At 42.1% G+C, this 22,441-nt stretch overlaps 1 pseudogene; it reads left to right on the top strand.

The window, feature by feature from the left end:
• The window catches only part of LOC149225398 (uncharacterized), a 48,040-nt pseudogene extending 26,749 nt beyond the window's left edge, over window positions 1-21,291 (top strand).
• The last annotated feature ends 1,150 nt before the right edge of the window (window positions 21,292-22,441 follow it).

Raw genomic sequence — 22,441 nt, 5'->3', positions numbered from 1 at the left:
GTTCCAGTGTTGGTGGTCATCCTTAAACCACCACCCTTTATACCAGCATTTCATAGAGCACATTCAGCCTAGTGCTGCCATGCATTTTTGCACATTTTGTATTATAGCTCTCTTCTTGGACTCATACATAACCCTTTGGATTAAGGGGGGGAATGTTGGACACCTAATCCTCAATGGGTTAGTGTGGAAGCCCAATGGACCAAAGGAGTCCAAGAGACCTTGGGATGTGAAACCCAATGGTCACAACAATGTACTATAAATGTATATTAGTTGTTAATAAAAATTGTACTGTCATGTTTTGTCTTTCCTATTTGTTGTTGTCCATGTGTGTTTAACAGTTGGGAAGGCAAGAATCAGGCCCAGAGGCTCTACATCCGATGGGATTGTACTCGAAGTTAGAAAGCATGGTCTCTACAGGTTGACAGGAAAGTCTATGGATCATGGAAAGAAGTAGGTGGACTAGGTGCAGATTCTAGAGAAGTAGGTGCAAGTGTAGGCTTTAGAGGAGCAGGTATAGGTTCCCGAGAAGAAGGTACATCTTCCCGAGAAGGTCCAGGTTCCAGAGACTCTGAGGGAGTCAAGTTCAAGAGGGAGGTTGCAGATTCAGAGGGAGACTCTGTAGTCCAAGTAGAGCGTGTGGTTAGTGGGGAGCAAGGGTTCTCCTACAAATAACAAGAAGGAATCATGGAGAGAGTGGAAGACATTACAGGATAAGAAGAGGAAGCAGGGTTCTCCTAGAAGTGACAATGACAGTTCTGAGAAGGGCGTAGTTCACCATACAAGGATTGATACGATTGTGAGCGCAAGGAGTTGGCAAAGTGTTGCAAGAAGTGATGATGATGAAGAGTTACTTCCTAATCTTGGAAGTACCTCCCTCGCTAAGAGGGAGTGTTGATTTGTGTAGCTTAGGAGGTACTCCAAGCCCTCGGGTTCAGGGTTTGGAGGGAAAAGTGCATCAAGGGTCACTCGTGGGCTTGGAACCCAAGGATGGGGTTTTGCACCCAATCGTATTTGGGAAAATTCCGGAGGCACATTTCTACATGTGATGGCATGAGACGATAGAGGGCGGAAAGGAGAATCCAACACTTCGAGAATCGTCGAATTCTGAGTTGTAGAAGTGGAGAAATGAATTTTTGAAGTTGATAAATTAATTATTGGTTTTCAAGTCATGTAGGCTTGATGTAAATTTTTCCAATAGATGTGTCTCTTCACTAATTCGTTGGATCCCCTCTTTAGGCTATAAAAGGAGGATGAAGACATGTCATTTAGGCATCCATTTATGCAACAAATACACAAGACAAGAGCTTGTTGAGAAGAGACTTAGCCCTATCTTAGCCACAACAGGGAGAAAGAGAAGAATAGGTGGGCCGAGGTCTGTTTTAGGGCATCTTTAAGAAGGCTGAGATGCTGGTTTGAGGGACGAAGGCCTATTCTTGAGGGCCAAGGCAGGGAAGAAATGTTTCAAGGCTATTTGAAGTGTTTCTTGGGTGGAACAACCTTGTGGAAGGTAGTGTTGCTTGCTGTGGGTAGGCCACAAGCCCTACCAGCTGTTTGAAGGGCAGCGTAGGGTGTTTTGAGGGTTGTTCATGCCCAGAACAAAAACAAACCAGAACAACATTTCTTCAAGGGTAGGGCGCAATCAAGTAGAGAAATTATGGGCTAGTTTTGAGGGTTGTTAGTGACTATGTTTGGGTGCCCTAACTAGACCAGAATGGTAGCAGTCAAAGAGACTTCAAACAATGAGCTAGAGTATGCATTTTAGATGCATATTGTGTGTTGGCTCATATTTTATGACTGATTTGGATCAGTTTGATATTGCAGCCTGTTGGTGCCATGTGGATGATCTTCCAAAGAGGTGAAGAGTCTTCCTAGGAGCATAATTGATAGTGTCGCAATTGGGTGCCATTGATCTGATTGGAGGGCAGTGCATTGGCTACCCAAAGTAACTTTAAAGCAATAGACAAGAAAGATGTTGTTGGTGTGGGTGATGTTTGTAGCCTTATGAGTAGCTCTTTGATGGACGAAAGAGGCTACTAGAAGGAAGATTGGAGATCAGGAATTATGCCTACCCAGACAACACTTTGATGAGCCCGTGTTCATTGTAGCAGAAGCGACTTGCAAGAGTGATAGGTGGCAACCCTCCAGGAGTCTCGATGTGTAGTGGCCTTGATGGACTAAGGCACTACTAGTGAGCAGTACGGAAGCAAAGGACCGACAGGACGAGATACAAAGTCGAAGCTACAACGAAGTTTGTCATTGTATCTTGTATACCATAGACTTTTGTATTATTCACATTTGGTTTAATATAACGAAGATTGGTAATTGTACATTATTGTACAATTTTGTTAAAAATCGTGTATATTTGTGCATATGTGATTTATTGCCTTATATTTCCACTGTGAAAATTAGTTTATGATTGATATTATTGGTTTGGTAGCACCAATGGTTTTAAGACTTTAACCTAGACCCAAGGTTGTGGAAAATCAACACATTGTACAAGGCCCATATGAGAGGTTCAAGGAGTACTCAATATAGAAGATGATGTGGTACATGAAGGAGTGCAAATATTATAAAAATGGACACACAAAATGTTAAAATTTCAATTAGTTCATTGTTAGTAAAGAATATTTTACCGTTAATCTAAATACACATTAGTTGTATTTTAGCAATGTTCCACCAAGACTCCGGGACAGGGTGATGTAGGTGCAGGGAGATGCACAAGGGGGACATGTGGGAGTACCCTCAAATTTTAGGGAAATTTAGGGGGGGATGGGGGAACGTCTGGGTATATAATATTTTTTCCTTTTTAATATATATATATATATATATATATATATATATATATATATATATATATATATTTAAAATTCATATTCAATAATGAAAGCATAAATACAATGATACATACATAATTGAATTAAATAATGAAATACATTGATTCATATTCATCATTCATTATTCACCATTCTAGAATCTACATTGATTTAAAAATTAAATTCATCATTCTAGATTCTAAATTGATTTAAAATTAAAATTCATCATTCATCATTCTAGAATCTAATTAGTACTAAGAAAAATAGATTGTAGTAGATACTGAAATCTAAATAATGGAATAGTAAATTGATATAACTAAAACTCAAAAATAGTAGAGTGATGAGTCAAAAAGTCACTCTAAAGTACACAAAGGGCTTGGTGCTCTTGATTAAATACTAATTCCATACCCTTGTACATGACAAAATGCAATGGAAATATTGCAATCCGTCGAATCTTAAATTCCTGAAAAACTGTTAAGTCTGCTAGATTTCGAGTGAGATCTAAAATTCTACTTTCTCAATATGAAATCCAATGAGGTTGGAACCACACTCAAGCATCCTAAGTCATTTCATGGTAATGTTAAGAATTTAAGTAAAAGGATGAAAATGAAAGATAAAGGAGAATGTCACGTTAAGAATTTAACATTACCATGAATTGCATAGAATCAGTAGGGAAATATGGTTAAATAATAGCTTTCTCCTATCATTAATCATTGTTTACAAGAAAAATTAAAGGGGGATGCATAGCCCATTTTGAAGAGGCATGACCAGGCGTCCCCCTTTTGGGGATTTGCATCCCCCACATTGGGGAAACACCCCCCCCTACATCTCCCCAAAAGGGGGACATGGGGAAATGTTTCCCCAGATGCCCCCCCGTCCGAGGTGCGTGGGGTGCGAGGGTTGTGTGCACCTGACCCTGGGGGACGCGTCCCCATGGAACACTGTATTTTAGTGGAGGAAGTGTCTATAAAGGTGCAAACTCAAATGAGTTTAGGTTCATTGTTGAAAAGTTGGATGCTAAGATCATGATCATTGTGAAAGAAGCATGTCATTATGGAAGGTCTAAAAAGGATGAGAAGATGAAGAATGCAAATAAAAAGAGAGCTTATAGAAAGTAAAAGAGGATGTCATGAACCATAAGATAAAAGGGAACCATTGCAAAGGCAAAGACTATACACTTTGAGAGGGTTGCAAAGGTTGAAGAAGGCATGAGAAGAAGTTAGGCTAAGTTGTAGTGATGTCTATATTATAAATATTACCAATTTTCTAATTTGAATTAGTAGATTAGTTTCCTATTTTCTTCTTTGTCCATGAATCTTTTGTATTACTCTTTCCTACATTCTTCCATAATTTTTTCTTATAGTTTGTTGTGTGTTTTTTGCTACATATAATTCAAGTTTGTAGAGCACAAAGGCTCAACTTGAAGGGACCATTGTACATGTCCTTGATGATTTTTTTATTTTTTTTAAATTAGTCTTCCAATTTTTTTTAAAGCATGGTTTCCTCTTATACTAGTTACATTAAATTATTTTAAACTTGGCATGTTGATGTGTTCGCAAGGTGAAGGAAACGAATAATTAAACTCACAAGAATGAAAATATGTGATACATTGTATACTCTATGTTGTCATTACATATTTCTACGAATATATATGATCAAAATTGAAATGCAGAATAATTACGAGACTAATTGATTACTATTTGTTTCTTTAACATAGGAGTTACAAATTGAATATTTAGCTTGAGTGGGCCTAATGGTTAAGAGCATGTGTTTCCTCCTAAGAGGTCACATGTTGAAATCTAGAGGGGGGCTTGAGTATGTACACCTTCATAGACTTTAGCAATCAAATTGTTGTGCACAGGGGGGTCCCTTGTCCCACAAACAAGGGGGTCTCATACACCAATTTGGTGTTTGGCTTGGCCATCACCTTAAAAATAGATTATTACTTTTATTATGATATAAATCCACTTTTTCCTTACTAACCCTTACCACTTCATGCTTAGAGAAAATTGTCCCCAATTTTTGTTGATGATAAACTATTTCCAATGATCGATATAGTAGTTTGTGGACATTTGCATAGTTGACATCTGATCCAAAATGGATCCAAAACACCCTCTAAGTCTTCAAACATTCAAAACTATTGCCTTAGAAGAACCTTTTAAAAAGGCGTATTACATTATAGGGAGGCAAAAACATGAAGAAAACAGTGAAATAAGGCCTATCGGAGGACAAAGGAACGATGCACGAGAACCATTGGATATGGGCGATCAACGGTCCAGATCCGATCGGCATATCGCAATCGGCGAAGGCAAGCGAAGGCTATCGGAGGCGACCATATAAATGTTGCGATAGCGATCAGTGGGGTCAACGAGGACCGCCGATCAAGCGCGCAGATCGACGACCCAGGTTAACCCGCCATATCGCATCGACAAATTACAAGGGAGCACTTACAATGGCCTGGGGACTATGCGATGTGCGATTGCAATATATATCGCATCGCAATATCGCGTCGAAGCATTACAAAGGAGTGAGGCTGATAACAAACACGACTTGCGATAGCCGGACCCGATAAGGTTACAGATGATATTTTATATATTTTGAGATCTAGAAAACAACATTTTCCTGTGTATTTCGCATTTCCGCTAAAATGAATGAAATACAAAGGAAATGTGTCGATGTGATGAAACCGGACCCGAAAGGGTTTATTAATGCAGTTGTATATTATTTCAAGTCTGATATGATCCATTTTGCGGGATTTTCAATGTTTTAATGTATTTTTCAAATACAAAGGGAGACCACGAAACAAGCAGGATTTTGGGTGGGCCATAGGTGGTAAGTGGTTTTGGCCGGGCTCCGCCCGAGCCCATACACTGGCTGCCACGTGGCCAGGAACCAAAGAGAGAAAACCACCCTTTTCGGGCGATTAACCCCCATATGCATGAGCCGCCTGAAATGAGTCTTAACCGTTGGATCAAGATCACTCAGATCAACGGTGGAGATGCGATAAGCGATATAAAGGCGGACCCGATAAGAGTATAGAGCGGATTTAAATATATTTGAAGTCTGATAAACGACAGTTTGGCGAATTTTCCTGTGCTTTTAGTGTATTTCTCTGTGTAAACAGAGAACACTATTTTTGGGGATTTCAAAGGCCCGATGGTCCCTTCCATTGCAGAACAGATGGCCACCTTCCCTGAAGATGTTATGCCATGATTGCTAATGCTCAGAAGGGGATTCGAGTGGATAGAGGTCGGAAGCCAGAGAGCTCAAGAAGAGGAAACGAATAGACAGTGCCTATTGGCTTAAAAGCCACAAAAGACAGAAGACAGGAATAAGTAGTGCTGAGACAAAGAGCAAACATAGACAGAGAGTCAGTGAGGAAAGTATTTATACTCAGAAAGACTTGGGGGATCCAAGTAAAGCCTTGTTGTTTTGTAACTGTTTTGTGGGACTCAAATTGAGCTCACTTTTGTAAAACTCTGTTTTTGAAGACATAATAGAGAGGTCACCACTGAAGGTGGACCAGGAGACATAGCCCATGAGTGTTGGGTGAACTCCTTGATTATCTTGCTTTGTTATGTGTGTGTGTCTATTATGTTTCTTTAACTGCTTCATTGTCTATGTTATTCGCAATCTCATCGATCCATTGCACTAAGTAATATATGCAAATCCATGCACATGAGTCCGTAATACCTTAATAATTGTCTAAGATCTCATTATCAGATCAACACCCTGGCATGGTCCCTTATGTTTTCTAATAATAGGTGGAAAGAACATGTTTTAAGTGTAATGTGATTGAACCACATTTAGAACTCTCCTTTAGTATTGTAGGTCCAAGTAGAGAATGATGGAATGTACTCCTCATTGAAGAACCAGAAAAACAGTTGTTGGTCAAAGCATTTGTGCAGAGGGTATTGCAACAATGCACTTAGTTGAGGTGAACCATTAACTAGAGGAACTATAGAAATAGTATTGAAGCAAAAAGGGTGTAACTCTATTTTCCTGATAACTAATATACATGGGAGCAAATAGTCGAGTCTTTGTCCAAAGAGAGACATGACAAACAATAATTTGTAGGTTACTTGGTGTAAGAATTTCTACTTGCCTAATTGTGCAACTCAATTGTAAGGAGGTCCCATGAGATATCTGGAAATTTGTCGAGATTGTGTGAGTACCACTAAATGGATGAAAGCAAGGATGTCCATTGAATGTGGGAAGACTAAAGAGGATGGTGTGGAGACACTTATGGACAAAATTAGAACACTATAGGCTCCACATGTAACAAAAGTTGCAATATGTGTGTCTCTTAGTTGGGCGACATGAGAAAGTAAAACTTAAGTACCTTCTTGTAAGAAAATGGGGTTATGGACTAGTTGTAGTTGAGGTTGCCTTTGATCATGATATTTTTATGCTTTCTTTTGTTAGAATATATTGGAGTATCATGTTAATCATGCACAGGGCCAAGAGGTGTGGATGCGGACAAAGACAATTCCTCTAGCCCGAGAGAGTGGGTCTAGCCACAAACAAACAATCTAGTGAAAACTTCCTTAGGCTAGAATCAAATAAGAGGGCCTACCTCTTAGAACGCTATTCCTCTTGGTGATGATCTTGCTTCCTTACTCCAACTACCTTTTGTTTCCTTCCTTCGAATACCTGAAACAAGCAAACAAACAACAACAACAAACGTGATAGCATACAAATTGCATTCAACCTACTTAAAAGGTCAAGGAATCTTAAGCCATCAAATGTAAGATAACACTTAATGTAGGAAATCAATCAATAGTTGTATTCATATAAGTTCAGAAAGAGATTACAACCAAAGCCTTGACGTTGCTGGTCTCCTTCGACGTATCCAGGTTCCCACACCTCTGCTAGCATCTCATGGATAGCCCCAACAATGGAAGTTTTAAGGCTTCTTCCCTTTAGTTCCAAACCAAACCAAACACACTATTCTCCCTCCACAAACATAAACTAGAAAGCTACAAGCTATAGATATCTTGCTAGTTATTCAAGCTCCAAAAGACTAAGACTAGATTAGCTTGGAAAATGAGGGGTTTATATAGCTTTGATGGAGGGGAGATGGTTCCTCTTATGATGGGAGAGGGCTTATCTCTTTGGTTTGTTCCATCTTAATAGGGGAAAGGATCCCAAACTGACTTCCTCAGCTCCATCCAGCCCAACCATTTACCAGACTTCCATTACAAAGCTTCTAGACCTAGAAGCTTTGACTCCATATTTAAAAAACTTGCCAAAAGAGGATCGATGCGACTGAGAAAAAGCTCATTTGCGCTGTACGACGCTAGGCCGAGTTTCAAACTCTACAAATCGGCACAAGGAGGAAATGGGTCATTAGCGTCGGTCTTGTAAATTGGGGTAAAAGGAAGATTCTTGGGAAATGATGCAAAAGGGAAATGTTTTGCTCATGAAGAGGGACATAATGGGAGTCTCTTCATGATGGAAAGCATGTAGGGTTCACTGTAGAGGTCCTCCAGGATCGAGGAACGAGGAGTACAGGGACAATGACAAAATGTTGTGTAACAGATGCCCCCTAAAGCATGAAGGCCGAACTAGAGTGGGGTGAAATGCTTTACAAGTATATGCGGGGAACCAGGGTCTGTCGTTGGAAAACCTGCAAGCAAGCATAGATACATATACGCTTCCAAAACTTTGACAAATGATACATGAGTCATGGTATGGACGCAACCATCCAGAGAGAGATCATGCAAATGGATCCAAGGCATGGGCGTAGCCATCCGATAAAGAGGATCATATCGAAATTAAAGTATGGTCGCAACCATACAATAATGAGAAGGATCACATATAACAACTCATGGTATGGTCGCAACCATCCATATTAGAGAGACATGTATAACAACATGATCATGTCACATCGCCTTGCAACTTGGACTTTAGTAATCTGAGCTCAGGGTCTTGTGCTCTAATGCGACCCAACCAAAGTACAAATTCTAACATGTGAATAGAGGTGTCGAAGTCGAACATGCTAGAAAATGGTTTGATTACCGATCAATGATGTGAATCATTAACAAGCGCGAGAGAAACCACCAATAATGACGATGGCGCTCAAGGTACCGATAACACAATCCAAGGAATGTGAATAAGGAACTGAAGTTGAACACCCATGAAACCAATCGATCGAAAGCCAATGATGTGAGCTTATCGTCGAGTGCGAAGAACTTGCCATTAGGGCATGCAAGATCTAAGGTACTGGGAGGGAGTCTCTCGGCCAACTTCCTGGATGATGAGCTGAAGTCGACAAGAAGTGACCATGTCAAAGGAGGGCCATGATGTACCCCACATCATCGACATGAGATGAAGGGATGCAATGATAATGGACGATACAGAGAATTATGAATATAAATATAGAAGGACAACTCTTGAACATATCAGCGACACGACTTCGGAGTTTGGCAGCTTTTGGATCCATAGGATCAGAGGTCACGATGATGTGGTAGAGATCAAATGGAAGGAAAAAATGAACGGCCCAACCCAGGAAAGTCAATGATGAAGTGAGGATATCCCAACCCGACACGAAGCAAAAAGTGTCATGTTCAAGAGTGAGCTGCCAACATAACTGATAGAATTTCCCATTTTCCCCCACCATTTCTGGCAGGTACCCCAATTATTTTTTAATCGCAAGCTTGAAGGGGATAGCATGTGATTGCACTGTAAGTCTATCCTTCGGATGAATCCGACCTAGTAAGATTAATGAGCCCTAGGAAGGAGAAGCTCATGTTTGCCATGGCGATGAATTCAATGTCGTTTAATGTTTTAACGAGTCCGACAAAGGTGTAACTTGATATCATTTTCATGTTTAGAGAGTTTGAAAAAGACACAGAAAAGAAAACTCCACATGGTCCCTTTTTGTACATTTGTGTCTCTCGAGCCCGAAAAGGTAGAAAACGATACTTGAGAGAACCACTTGACCATTTCAGTCAAGGAGTACCTTTTTCATAAATAGTTTATCCCAGCCCGAAAAAGGGGTAAACGTATACTGGGTAAACGACGTTTCATAGCCTTTAACGAGTTCAAAACGACAAGAGCTCGACAATCTTTTCGTGTTTAAAGAGTCAGAAAAGAGCTTGAAAGCGGACCCCCCGTTTTTATTCTCTTTAATGAGTTAAAAAGGGAAAAATACTCGACGATCTTTTCATTTGAATTTTTAAGAGTAAAAAAAAAAGCTTAAATGCGACTCCATTACCATCATCGACGATTTTTCAGTTGTTGCTGCACAAGAGGTAAACGTATTATCTATTTTCTAAGGTAAAATATGTGAAAAATGCTTTAAAAACCCTAAAATATCATGAAAAATGAATAAAAAGGGGAAAAATAAATATTTTTTTACCATTTTACCTTTTTACCTTGTGTGGAGAAATTTTCACCCATTTGTGCCCTAGATTTTCAGGAGTAGATTGCAGTAGATCCGGGAGACCATTCGACGATTTGTCAGTTGCAGGTAGGAGCTGAGACCCTTAGCTTCATTTTCATCCTTGTTTTTCCTGTTTTTAAACGTTTTCTAGATTTATGGAAGGATTTTAGCAAAACAATTTGCCCTCGGTCGACGCGATTTCTAGGCATGGGCTTGCACCGATCGAGGGTCATAAACACAATCAAGTGGGCCGTTGGCGCTACTGTTTTTAAAACAGTCGCGTCGGTGCTGTGAACATAAAAAAATTCAATTTTCGCTTGATTTCTCCACTTGAATCTGAATTTCTTCAGTCAAGGATGAATGTTGACTTGAATTTATGGTTTTTGCAGGAAAAACACAACGAAAAATGGTTGATTGGAAAGAACGTGAGCATGAGGCAATTGATTCACAAGCATTGGTAGACCCAAACTATTTGAGTGCCCTGAGGAATTGTGGGCTCCTCAAATTCTTCCTCACACCAGGTCTTCAGGCTCAACCTGAGCTGCTGCAATATTTGATCAGTCTTTGGGATGTTAACCGGGAAATTTTTGTGATCTGGGACCAGGAACTGGATTTAGAAACTTCTGACATCTATTTCATCACTAGACTGTCTGAAGAGGGGAACCAGTCAATTTGTATGGGGCCAGGCCTATTGGGGCAAGTGTGAACATGTTGCTTGCAGAACACTACCCAGAAGCATTGAAATCAAAGAGCGGCAAGGTTGATATCACGAGTGTTAACGACCTTGTATTGAAAACACTTCTCTTGACCATAAACAGAGTGGTTGGGGCTCAGGCATTGCATGAGTCCAATAAATCCAAGTTCCAATATGCTATAGACTGTATGGCGCCGACTATCTTCAACTGGGCAGAAGCCATGAAGGTAAACATGAAGTGCCAGTTATCCAAAGCCAAGGCAAGAAACCTGAAATAGTTTGGATATGGTTCCGTTCTAGTGACCTTCTTTTTGGAGAAGATCCCACTATTTCACTACCAACTTGCAGAGGTGAATCCGCCATTGCCACGAGACCCATGGATGGCCTGTTAGAGTGAATTGATGCCTAGAATCACCAGGGGCTAGGATATGTGATACAACTGCACCTTCTTTTCGTGGCTAATGTGACAACTGATCGTAGTAGAGGATTGGCCCCATAGCGATATTGACTTCCGCGGCAATCCAGATATACCGCTCGTAGAGGGAGAAGATTATGATGATGGAGGTAAAAAAAACAATTTTTATTTTTATTTTTTTTATTGTTTTTGAAATATATGCGTTCATGACATTTCGATTTTGTAAATGCATGACTAGAGCGACCAGCCGGGACGTCCCTGATCGCCAGGTGCGTTGCTCGACAGTTTGATATCGCTCCTTATCAATAAGGAGTTAATAACGAGGAGGAAATCGTGCGGAACCTCGAGGGATTGACCAGAGGTATCCCAGAGTATGCCAGGGTGGGTGACATCCCACGCCAGTATCAGTGGCTCATAGCGGGGGTATCAGACCGGATCCGCCGTCTACTGACTCTTGCACTACGAGCGGTAATGTGCTACCATAAGCACCATGCCAAGTAGTCTATAGGTTTAGCATTTTATAGTTTTGAGGCCTGCGAACCACAGATGTACTTTTGAACACATATATTATTTTTGGGGTTTTGATGTATGACACTCAAACATTATCGACATATATATATGCTATATTTTCTTGCTTACTATGGTAAAAATGTTTTGTTTTTCATATATTTCGCAAATGTCTGTCCAACACATAATTAGCTAATGCATCTGTTAATGTATTCATATGCTTAGGAATATGATGATATGTGATGTAATCAAAATTTCTTTCTAAGACAAGAATACACAAATACATTCTCAATATCTGAGAGATTTTGACGGAATATTGTCCGTTGAGCTGAAGAACAACAAGTTGTGAATCAAGTTTAACAACCAATTCCCGAATGTCAAGAGTAATGGCTTCTGACAACAGTTCAATAACTACGCTATACTCAACAATGTTATTTGTTGTTCGACCTAAACAAATACCTTGAAGATCAATCAACTCACCATGGGGTCATAAATGGCCCATGCCGCAAAGGATAGATTCTGGGTACTTCGGCAAGCACCATCAACAAAACCAATGTGATGATTCACAGACATCTGCAAAGTAGGCGAAGGCATAGTAAGCAGGAAAGCTGCTTGAAAAACAACCCACCAAACCACACTTGCACAAAAATGAATAACACACTATTGTACTAAAGTAGCCATGCCATATGACTTAGGCATAGTATTTTTTGAGATACAACCCATTACGAGGCTTGTCTAAGGGATTTCCCTCATAATCAATCAGCTCGTAGGCCCCTTTTTGTAACACACATATAACAATGTAGGGCCCATGCCACATGGGTTAGAATTTACCTACCCCCAGATTATCATTAGTTTGATCATATAGTAAAACCAAATCACCCTTATAAAAAGCACGAGGGGAGATCGACTGATCAAAATGAGACTTAACCCGCTTTTTCTGTGCTTCAATGACTAAAGCAGCGAGACGACAAATTTCATCCAGTCATTCTTAGTACGATAGGCGCTCTTCTTGAGGTGAGGTCTCGGGGAGAAGTTCAACAGCTATCTTTAGTGAGGGAATTTCACACTTAATTGGTAAAGTTTCTTCCAGACCACAGACGAGCTAGAAAGGGGTAAATCCAGTGGCGTCTTTGGTCGAGGTTCAGTAAGCCCATAGAGCTGAAAAAGCATGCGATGCCAGTTTGACTTGTGCATCCCAATGGTGCGTTGAAGCATCATAACCAAGACTTTGTTCACAATTTCAACTTGGCCGTTGGCTTGAGGGTAGTACAGGGTCGAGCCATCGTGGCGCAAGCCCAATGTAGAAGTCAGCTTAGCCATCATGTAATCGCGAAAATGGGAGCCATGGTCGGTGACAATGTCCTGAAGCACTCCAAACCTAGAAATAATGTGATTGAATAGAAATTGAGCCGTCGTTTTACCATCAACAGAATATGTAGGCATCGCTTCAGCCCATTTGGTGAAGTAATCCACGACAATGATAATATAACCATGCCCCCCAGCCAAACGAGGGTTACATGTCATATAGTCAATGCCCCATTTGGCAAAGGGACCAATGGTAATAATGGGGTGAAGGTGAGCGGGTGGGGTGTGCATTTTTTGTTGATAAATCTGGCACTCATGGCATTTGTGAACAACAAGGATGAAATCCTTGAAGATGGAGGGCCAGAAATAACCAGTGCGGAGTATCTTTTGAGTAGTAGCATATCCAGACAGATGACCGCCACATGTGCCAGAATGGCAGTCATTCAAGACTCTCTCAACCTCCTCGAGAGTTAGACATCGACGAAGAATTGAATCAACACCAACGCGGTATAAAGTATCTCCAATGATGTGGTAAGGTTGGGATTGATGCCAAATGCGTCAACGATCATCCTTGGTCAACACAGATTGGAAGGTGGATGTTTGGAGATACATGATGATATCACCATACCAAGGGTCAAGAGTGTTAATAAAAAAAGAGTCTCGTCCGGGAGATGCTCATTAGTACCAGCAGGAAGGGAAGTAGAGGGAAGAGAGAAAATCAATTCAGCGAAGATAAATGATTTCTTAAGTTTGGCAGTAGTGAACACCAAATTGAATTCCTGGAGGATGAAAATCCACTTGTAATACATTCCCCCAAGCAATTAACGAGTCAGGATGCAAGTCATGGGGTTGCACTCGGAAATCACTGTCATAGTGCGGAGAAGAATGTAATGCTGGAAGCGCTGAATAGTCTGAACGACAGCAAAAGCCAACTTCTCAACATGAGCATAACGCGTCTTAGTATCGAGGAGATTACGACTGAGGTAGTAAATAACATGTTCAGTACCTTCGTCATCGTCTTGCACCAACACCATAGCGATGGTACCAGAGCTTGCAACTAGATAAAGGAAATAATTTGGAGGGTGCAACAAAAGAGCGTTAATGAGGACAACTTTTAAATCATCGAAAGATTTTTGGGCAGCCTCATCCCAAACGAATGGCGCTCCTTGCTTAAGCAACCGGATGAACCCTGAAGCTAGCTCAACATAGTTCGGTACAAAATGGCGGAGAAAATTTTCTTTCACTTGCAGAGTCTGGAGTTGATGTAATGAAGAGGGAGGGGGTAAATTAATGATAGCCTTGACTTTAGAGGATCAAGACGAATTCCTTCTTTTGAAACAATAAAGCCAAGGAGACATCTGGATTTGACGCAAAAGACACACTTATGCAGATTCAGCCGAATGCTGTAGTGTTTACAGTGAAGAAAGATTTGCCAGAGATAATTAGGATGATCATGGTGCCTATGTGAATGAGCGGGAAGATCATCCAAGTAAGGTTGAACGATGTTTCTAATGTCGTGGAATGCATAAGACATCGCTCTTTGAAATGTAGCCCCAACATTCTTGAGGCCAAAAGGGAGCTTTTTATACGCAAAAGTCCCCCACGGACAGATAAAGGCCGTCCTATCCTGATTATTCGGTGCAATATTTATCTGGTTGTAACCAAAAAAACCGTCCAGAAAGGAAAAGATTTCACTCCCAGCGCATTCATCAATGATCTGGTCTATGAAAAGAGTGGGGTAATTATCTTTTGGATAGACACGATTCGGGTCACAGTAATCAACACAAACGTGAATATTGCCTTGTTTTTTTGTCACTGGTACGATATTAGACACCCAATATGTAAGAGGATTTGGATAAATAAATCTAGCTTTAAGAAGTTTCTCAACTTCACCCTTAATGGCAGCCGCTTTTCTAGGGTGCACTGGACAAAGCCATTGGCGAACGGGCTTTGCATGAGGGTAAGTCAGAATTTCGTGCACGACTATACTTGGGTCAATGTCGGGCATTTCTTCATATGACCACGTGAAAACATCTTGGAATTCTTGGAACAGACGAGTATAAAGCTTGATCTCATCAGGAGAACAAGTTACCCCGATATGGACATTTTCAACGACACCAGGCTTGATAGAAATATCAATCGGCATCGTTTGGGTAATGTTACCCATGTTCCCTTCTGACCAAACTTCATGAGTCATGATTGACGTCTGAAGTGGTTGGGTCGGGAACCGAGAAGAGAACTTCTCAAGACAAGTAGACATGACTGCCGGGCCAGGAAAGAACGAGGAACGATGATGAGTGTCGTTCCAAGGTACTTCCTCTAGAGACATTACTTCCATGATATTCTCGTCAAAAAGAAAAGTCTTGGCTAAGGGATTGAGAGATTCCGAAGAGCCAAACCACAAGGATTGAGAATATGTGTCGAGAGAGATATTCGAAACAGAATGATCAGAGGATACCAAAGCTGAGGCCGAAACAATCTCCACATTATTAATTTCGGCAGGGCTTAACGACATAACCTCGCCCCATGTATTGACAAGATCCGGTGAGGGAATGACCAAGGATCAGACTTGACTGAGATCATGTTGATAGAGGCAACATGTGGAGGTGGGAGTGGAAAAATACCCATCAGGGTGGGATCTTTAAAAAGTCCTGCCCCCACACTTTCATAAGGAGAATTGATGTGATTGACATAAGGAACATTGCCATCCGAGGAGGAAGAGGCAAAGAAGGACAGTTGGTCAACTGTGACAATATTCCCTTGATGGGAAAATAGATCACGCGGAAAAGGGAGGAGGCTACAACATGCATGGCACGGGTCCAACTCTATCCGAGTAGAAGATTGTAGTTAAGATTAGTTTCAACAATCTCTACTTCGACATGTACTGTCTTACCCTCCAAAGTAATGGCAAGGTTAGGAATAGTATCGTATGGTTAAGAATCACGCCCATCAAAGGCTTCTAGAGTGTTAGGTGATTGGTTCAAAGTAGGACAACTAATTGCCTTCCAACAAGCGACAAACATGATGCAGGTAGAAACACCTTCATCAATGACGGTCCTATGAATGGTTTTCTCATTTATGATGACCTAAATGAGAAAGGAAATCCGATGAGATAAACATGGAACATGGTTTTCTAGATCAAAACAAATGAGATTAGAGATAGTTGGATCAATACATCCAATAGCTGATAGCAATGCTTTCCGCTAAGATGGATAGCTTTGAAGGACCTCGAGAGAAGACATAGGTGATGGTGCCTAAGCCAAATCCTCAACAATATCATATGTTATGCTCTTAACCTGCAAAATGATACCCAAATACAGAATATGCGAAGAAAAGATACCCAGAACACAGAATAGCAATGATTTTATTATTCAGAGAGTAATGTTCACTTGCCTCTTCGAGGGGGTAACCTCCAGTAGAGTAGAGCTCGACTACAAAATAAGACATGATGTTCCTCGCAGGGAGTCTCTATCCTTTATATATGACTTATACATGCAATACCACGGGCCAATACCGTGGGTTTTATTAATACCATCTATCTAATACTACGGCCCATTTGCAACTAACTGTGGTTCCGTCATTAATTGTGGATTAACCACTTACAATTATTAATATGGGCTTTATTGACTCTTGACTATGACGTGATCCCATTACATAAATAAGGTGGTTAGGGTGGGACCCTAACATGCCCTCCCCCTTAAGACTAGCCTTTTCCTCAAGGCTGAAGCTACGGAACTGCTGAAGAATAGTGGCTGGTTCCCAAGTTGCATCTTCCGGAGAGGTGTATTTCCATTTGACGAGGACTTCCTTAATCATGCGGCCGCGCAGTTGCTTGTCTCGTGTGTCTAGGACCTGTTCGGGTTGAAGCCAGATGGACCCTTCTTCGTCCAATTCAGGTAGACTGGTCTGAATTCTGCAATTGTTCCCAATCACTTTCTTGAGGCATGAGACATGGAAAACTGGATGGATTTTTGCAGTAGGTGTCAAGGCCAACTTGTAGGCCACTTCTCCAATGCGCTGAAGTACTTGATATGGTTCGTAGAATTTGGGAGAGAGTTTCTGACACCCCTTTTCTTTGAGTGATGTTTTCTTATATGGTTGGAGCCGTAAAAAGACCTGATCCCCTTCTTGAAATTGGCGCTCTGAGCGATGCTGGTCTACCTGTTGCTTCACGCTATTTTGAGCTTGATGAAGATTCTCTCGAAGATAGGTGAGCATGGTTGCGCGGTGTTGTAGGAGTTGATCCACTGCTTGTACTTTTGAGCATCCCTTGAGATACGAAGTAGGTGAAGGCGGGAGTTGACCATATACTGCTTCATAGGGAGTCATTTTGGTGGTGGCATGATAGTTGGTGTTATACCACCATTCAGCCAGAGGTAGCCACTGTACCCAAAGGTGTTGCTTTTCTGAAGTGAAACACCTAAGGTAGGTTTCTAGACATTTGTTGACGGCTTCGGTTTGACCATCTGTTTTCGGATGATAGGAAGTACTGAGTTTTAGTTGAGTGCCTTGTATTCGAAGAGTTCTTACCAAAAATTATGGTGAAGATCGGGTCGCGGTCGGACACAATAGAAGTGGGCATGCCATGCAATTTGAAGATCTGATCCATGAAAGATTAAGCAACCAAAGTTGGTGTAAATGGGTGGGGTAGGGCGCAGAAATGAGCATACTTCGACAGTCGGTCCACAACCACCATGATGACTGACTTGTTCCCTGACTTTGGAAGACCTGTAATGAAATCCATAGAAACCTCCGTCCAAATTGATGCCGGAATGGGCAATGGTTGTAATGTGCCTGGTGTGTTGACGGTTTCCCCTTTGTGGCGTTGACAGACATTGCATTCTGCTACAAAAGTAAGGATGTCCTTTTTCATGCCTGTCCAAAAAAATGATCTTCTGGTGCGAGCATACATCTTCTGAAAGCTCGAATGTCCTGCAATGGGAGATGAGTGCAATTATGCCAAAATGTGACTTTTGAGGGTGGATGTTGGTGATATTACGACTCTGTCCTTGCAGCGAAGAATATCATCCTGCCACGAGTAGCCCTTGGTGGAATTTGGATCTACCTGTAGTTGACAAATGAGTTGGGAGAGCCCGGGGTGTGAAAACCATTCCTTGCGAGCCTCTTCAATCCATTCTGGAATGGGGAGGGAAATTGCTAGCAGAGTACTTTCCTCCTCAAATTGGCGAGATAATGCATCTGCTACACTATTGTCTTTCCCTTTCTTGCAAATGATCTCATAATCATATCCCAACATTTTGGCTAGCCATTTATTTTGTTGTGGGGAGGATAGGCATTGCTCCAAAAAATATTTAAGTCTGTGATGATCTGTGCGGATTTGGAAACGTCGCCCAAATAGGTAAGGTCGCCAGGTCTTGACTGCATGTAAGATGGCCATCATTTCCTTCTCGTACATAGATTGGCCCAGATTCCTCCCACTGAGTTGTTGGCTTGTGAAGGCCAACGGTCGCCCTTTCTGCATTAAGACCGCCCCAATACCTGTACCCGAAGCATCACATTCAATGACAAAATATTTGGTGAAGTCAGGTAGTGCTAAGACTGGAGTGGAACACATGGCATTTTTTAGAGCTTTAAAGGCCTATTGTGCTTCCTCATTCCAGAATAATGAATTTTTCTTTAGGAGTTGGGTGAGGGGCTTCGCTATGCGACCATAGTTGCAGACAAATTTACGATAATAGCCTGTGAGACCCAAAAATCCTCTCAAGCTCTTCAAGGTCTTAGGTTGAGGCCATTCCTGCATTGCCTGGATCTTTTTGGGGTCCACCTTGACACCTTCACGCCCTACAATGTGGCCCAAATACTCTACTTCTGCCATGCCAAACAAACACTTGGACATCTTGACAAATAATTTATGCTTGTGGAGCAGTTGCAAGAGTAGATCTACATGCTGAAGATGTGCGGCCCAAGTGCAACTATAGATGAGGATGTCATCGAAGAAGACAAGGACAAATTTCCTGAGATATGGTTTGAGAATGTGGTTCATAAGGCTCTGAAAAGTAGAGGGGGCATTACAAAGACCAAATGGCATGACCAGGAATTCATAATGGCCTTCATGAGTTCGGAAAGCAGTCTTGGGGATGTCGACTTCCTTCATGCGAATTTGGTGGTAGCCTGAGCGAAGATCCAGCTTAGTGAAGAATTGAGCCCCATTGAGTTCATCCAGCAAATCATCAACCACCGGGATGGGAAATTTATCTTTGACTGTCAACTTATTGAGGGCCCTGAAGTCGGGACACATCCGCCACTCCCCATCTTTCTTAAGCACCATGACCACTGGGGATGAATAAGGACTAATGCTGGGACGAATGACACCTGCTTCCAAAAGTTCCTTGATGATTTTTTCTATTTCATTCTTTTGGGTGAACGGATATCTGTATGGGCGCACATTTGGGGGTTGGGCCCCTGGAACCAAGGTGATGCTATGATCATGTTCCCCTCGCGAGGGTGGAAGCTCATGAGGCTTGTCAAAGACCGGCAGATGGTTATTTAAAATCTGTTGCATCTCAGGATGAATTTGCAGAGGCTTGGTTTCCACTGCCTCGATGGCATTAAATTGAGCTACAACTCCATGATTGCCCTTTTTTAACAATTTTTCCATCCTATGCGAGCTAATGATAGAGGGGGCTCCCGCCTGGAGTCCACGGAGGGTATGTGTGTAGTTGTTCTGCTTAAAACTCATATATAACTCCTGGAAATCCATTGTGATTGGCCCAAGAGTGTGGAGCCATTCAGCGCCGAGGACAATGTCGCAACCCCCCATGTGTATGGCAAACATGTGGGTTTTCAACTGATAATCCCCCATTTGAAGTTTGACATTTTCACAGCGGCCTTCACATTTCATTGTAACTCCATTCGCAATTTGAACTTGGAAGTTAGAAACTGCTCGTACAAAACAATGCACTGCTTCTGTGACTTTTTGATGGATGAAATTATGTGTACTTCCACTATCAATCAAGAATACTACTGGGCGATGTTTAATAAAACCTCCGATTTCGAGAGTTTTAGGGGAAGAAATCCCTGCGAAAGCATGCAACGAAATAACTGGTTCGTCAGAGACATTGTCCTTTTGGTTGTCTTCTTCTAGCAGCTCATGTTCCTCAAGTGGTGGATCTTCCTCTGTTGAGCTGTAGTCAGTGGCATCAATTTGAAAAAATTTGGGCTCCTTGCATTTATGACCTGGGGAGTATTTTTCATCACAGTAGTAACATAGGCCTTGCTTTCTTCTTTCAGCCATTTCCGCAGGTGACACCTTTTGGACCTTAAGTGTTTGAGTTGTGTTGTGAGCCTGTGGGGGACGACCTTTAGCGGAAAAATTGTGATCTTGGCCATCAGAATGTGGCCAAGAACGAAAATTGGGTATTGAAAGGCATTTGAGGCGCGGGCCCAGCCTGCGGAACCCATCCCTACTAGTAAGGATTTGGTCCTCATAGTGGAGGGTTTTGTCCATATGGCATTTGATTTTTCCCCCACTGTAGGTTACCTTGTCCGTAGGGGGGATTATGACCTTGATAACCTTGAAATTGTCTAGCCATAGGTTACTGATAAGCAACATACGGGTTAAAAGGTTGTTGAGCCTGTTGACCTTGGACATATGGATTTTTCACCTGCTGCCCCTGGGTGTAAGGGTGTTGAACCTGTTGCCCTTGGACAAAAGGGTTTTGCACCTGCTGTCCTTGGACATAAGGATTTTGAACCTGTTGCCCTTGGACATAAGGATTTTTCACCTGCTGCCCTTGGACATAAGGATTCTGAACCTGTTGCCCTTAGACATAAGGATTTTGGGCCTGCTGCTGCAGGACTTGACCTTGACCTTGCCCTTGCAAAGGTTGACCCTGTTGATATGAGTACAAGGGTTGCTGCTGCTCGGGTTGACCTTGTTGCTGCAAGGGTTGACCTTGCGGCTGTAAAGGTTGTCCCTGTGGCTGTAGAGGTTGACCTTGCGAGGACATAGGCTGGGAGGGTTGAGGAACATACTGCATCTGCGGCTGCAAGGGTTGCCCCTGCGGTTGTTGCAATTGTCCTTGCTGCTGCATTATCTGCCTTTGCTATTGCAAGGATGGCCCTTGTGGCTGCAAAGGTTGCCCTTGCTGCTGCAAAAGCGGTCCTTACTGCTGCAAAGGTACTTGGACAGTTCCCTGAAAGTTCTTGAACTAGATCTGGCCATATCCACCAGACGCGACGGACGGACCAGGCTGAACATAAGGTCCAGCCTAAGGGATGTAAGATGGATGGACCATTGCTTGTGAACCATGTGGAACATACGGAGGTTGGTATTGAACCTGAGCCACATACGACTGCTGATACTGGACGTTACTTGACCCAGAAGGACCAACAGGGTTCAACTGTTGGTACTGGACATTACTTGATCCAGCAGGACCAACAGGGTTTGGAATAGCATCGAAAGAGGGCTGGTTCATTCCAACCATGTGAGTTTGTGAGCCACTCACATTGGTTGTGCCAGACATCATAGAAACATTCAGATTCTGCCCCCCAGGTGGTGGCACAGCCTGTCCACTTACTAGAGGGATTGAAGAACTGACGGAGACTTGACTTGAAATCGTTGGTTGAATTAGATGAGTAACTTGGACCGACGAAACAAGTGGATTCAGAACGGTGGGTTGCACTGGAACTGAAGTGACTGCAGAATGCACCATCAGCTGAGAAGTAGTGTTCTGAACAAACGAACCCGAGGTAGGCATAGCACCAAATGACCAGACAGGGTTGTGATATAATGACGAGGCACTAGGGGTGCCTATCACCAACTAAGCTAACGAAATGTAATCATGAGGTAACTCAGGATAAACATTGGTCGGAATGCTTCCCATGTAAGGGAAACCTTTAGGAGGGAAAGGATATCCCTACTCATCGACATTGTGAGGAGTGTGTGTAACAGACACCTCCGAGTGACCCAGAGAGGAGACTGGGATCTAGCCTTTTGATTCCAAGGGTGGAAATAAACGACGATCGATAACTGAAGATGTTCGAGGGGATAATTCCAAAGGAATACCCGTCCGATCGTACAGACTGTACGGATGCTGCGGTGATATCACAACAGGATCGAACAAAGGATTCATAGGATAAACAACCAGTCCTAGTTGACCTTCAGAAGTCGGAGGACTCTCAGGAGTCTGGCTAGGATTATTTGGAGATTCTGGGACAGATTCATAGGGAGACCCAATGTCCGAGGGAGGAGGAGGATGAGATGACAAAGGTTGAATACTCAGAACAATTCCAAGTTCAACACCTTGATCCTCAAGTGACTGCGGAAGTTCAGGGAGAGGCTCCTCAGATGATCTTTC

The sequence above is a fragment of the Pinus tabuliformis genome, chromosome J (assembly GCF_031772625.1).
Source record: "Pinus tabuliformis cultivar Carrire ecotype Pingquan chromosome J, CPIR1, whole genome shotgun sequence".
Lineage (NCBI taxonomy): Eukaryota > Viridiplantae > Streptophyta > Pinopsida > Pinales > Pinaceae > Pinus > Pinus tabuliformis.
Note: the sequence above shows the minus strand (reverse complement) of the source record. Positions and strands in the feature narration are given on the sequence as shown.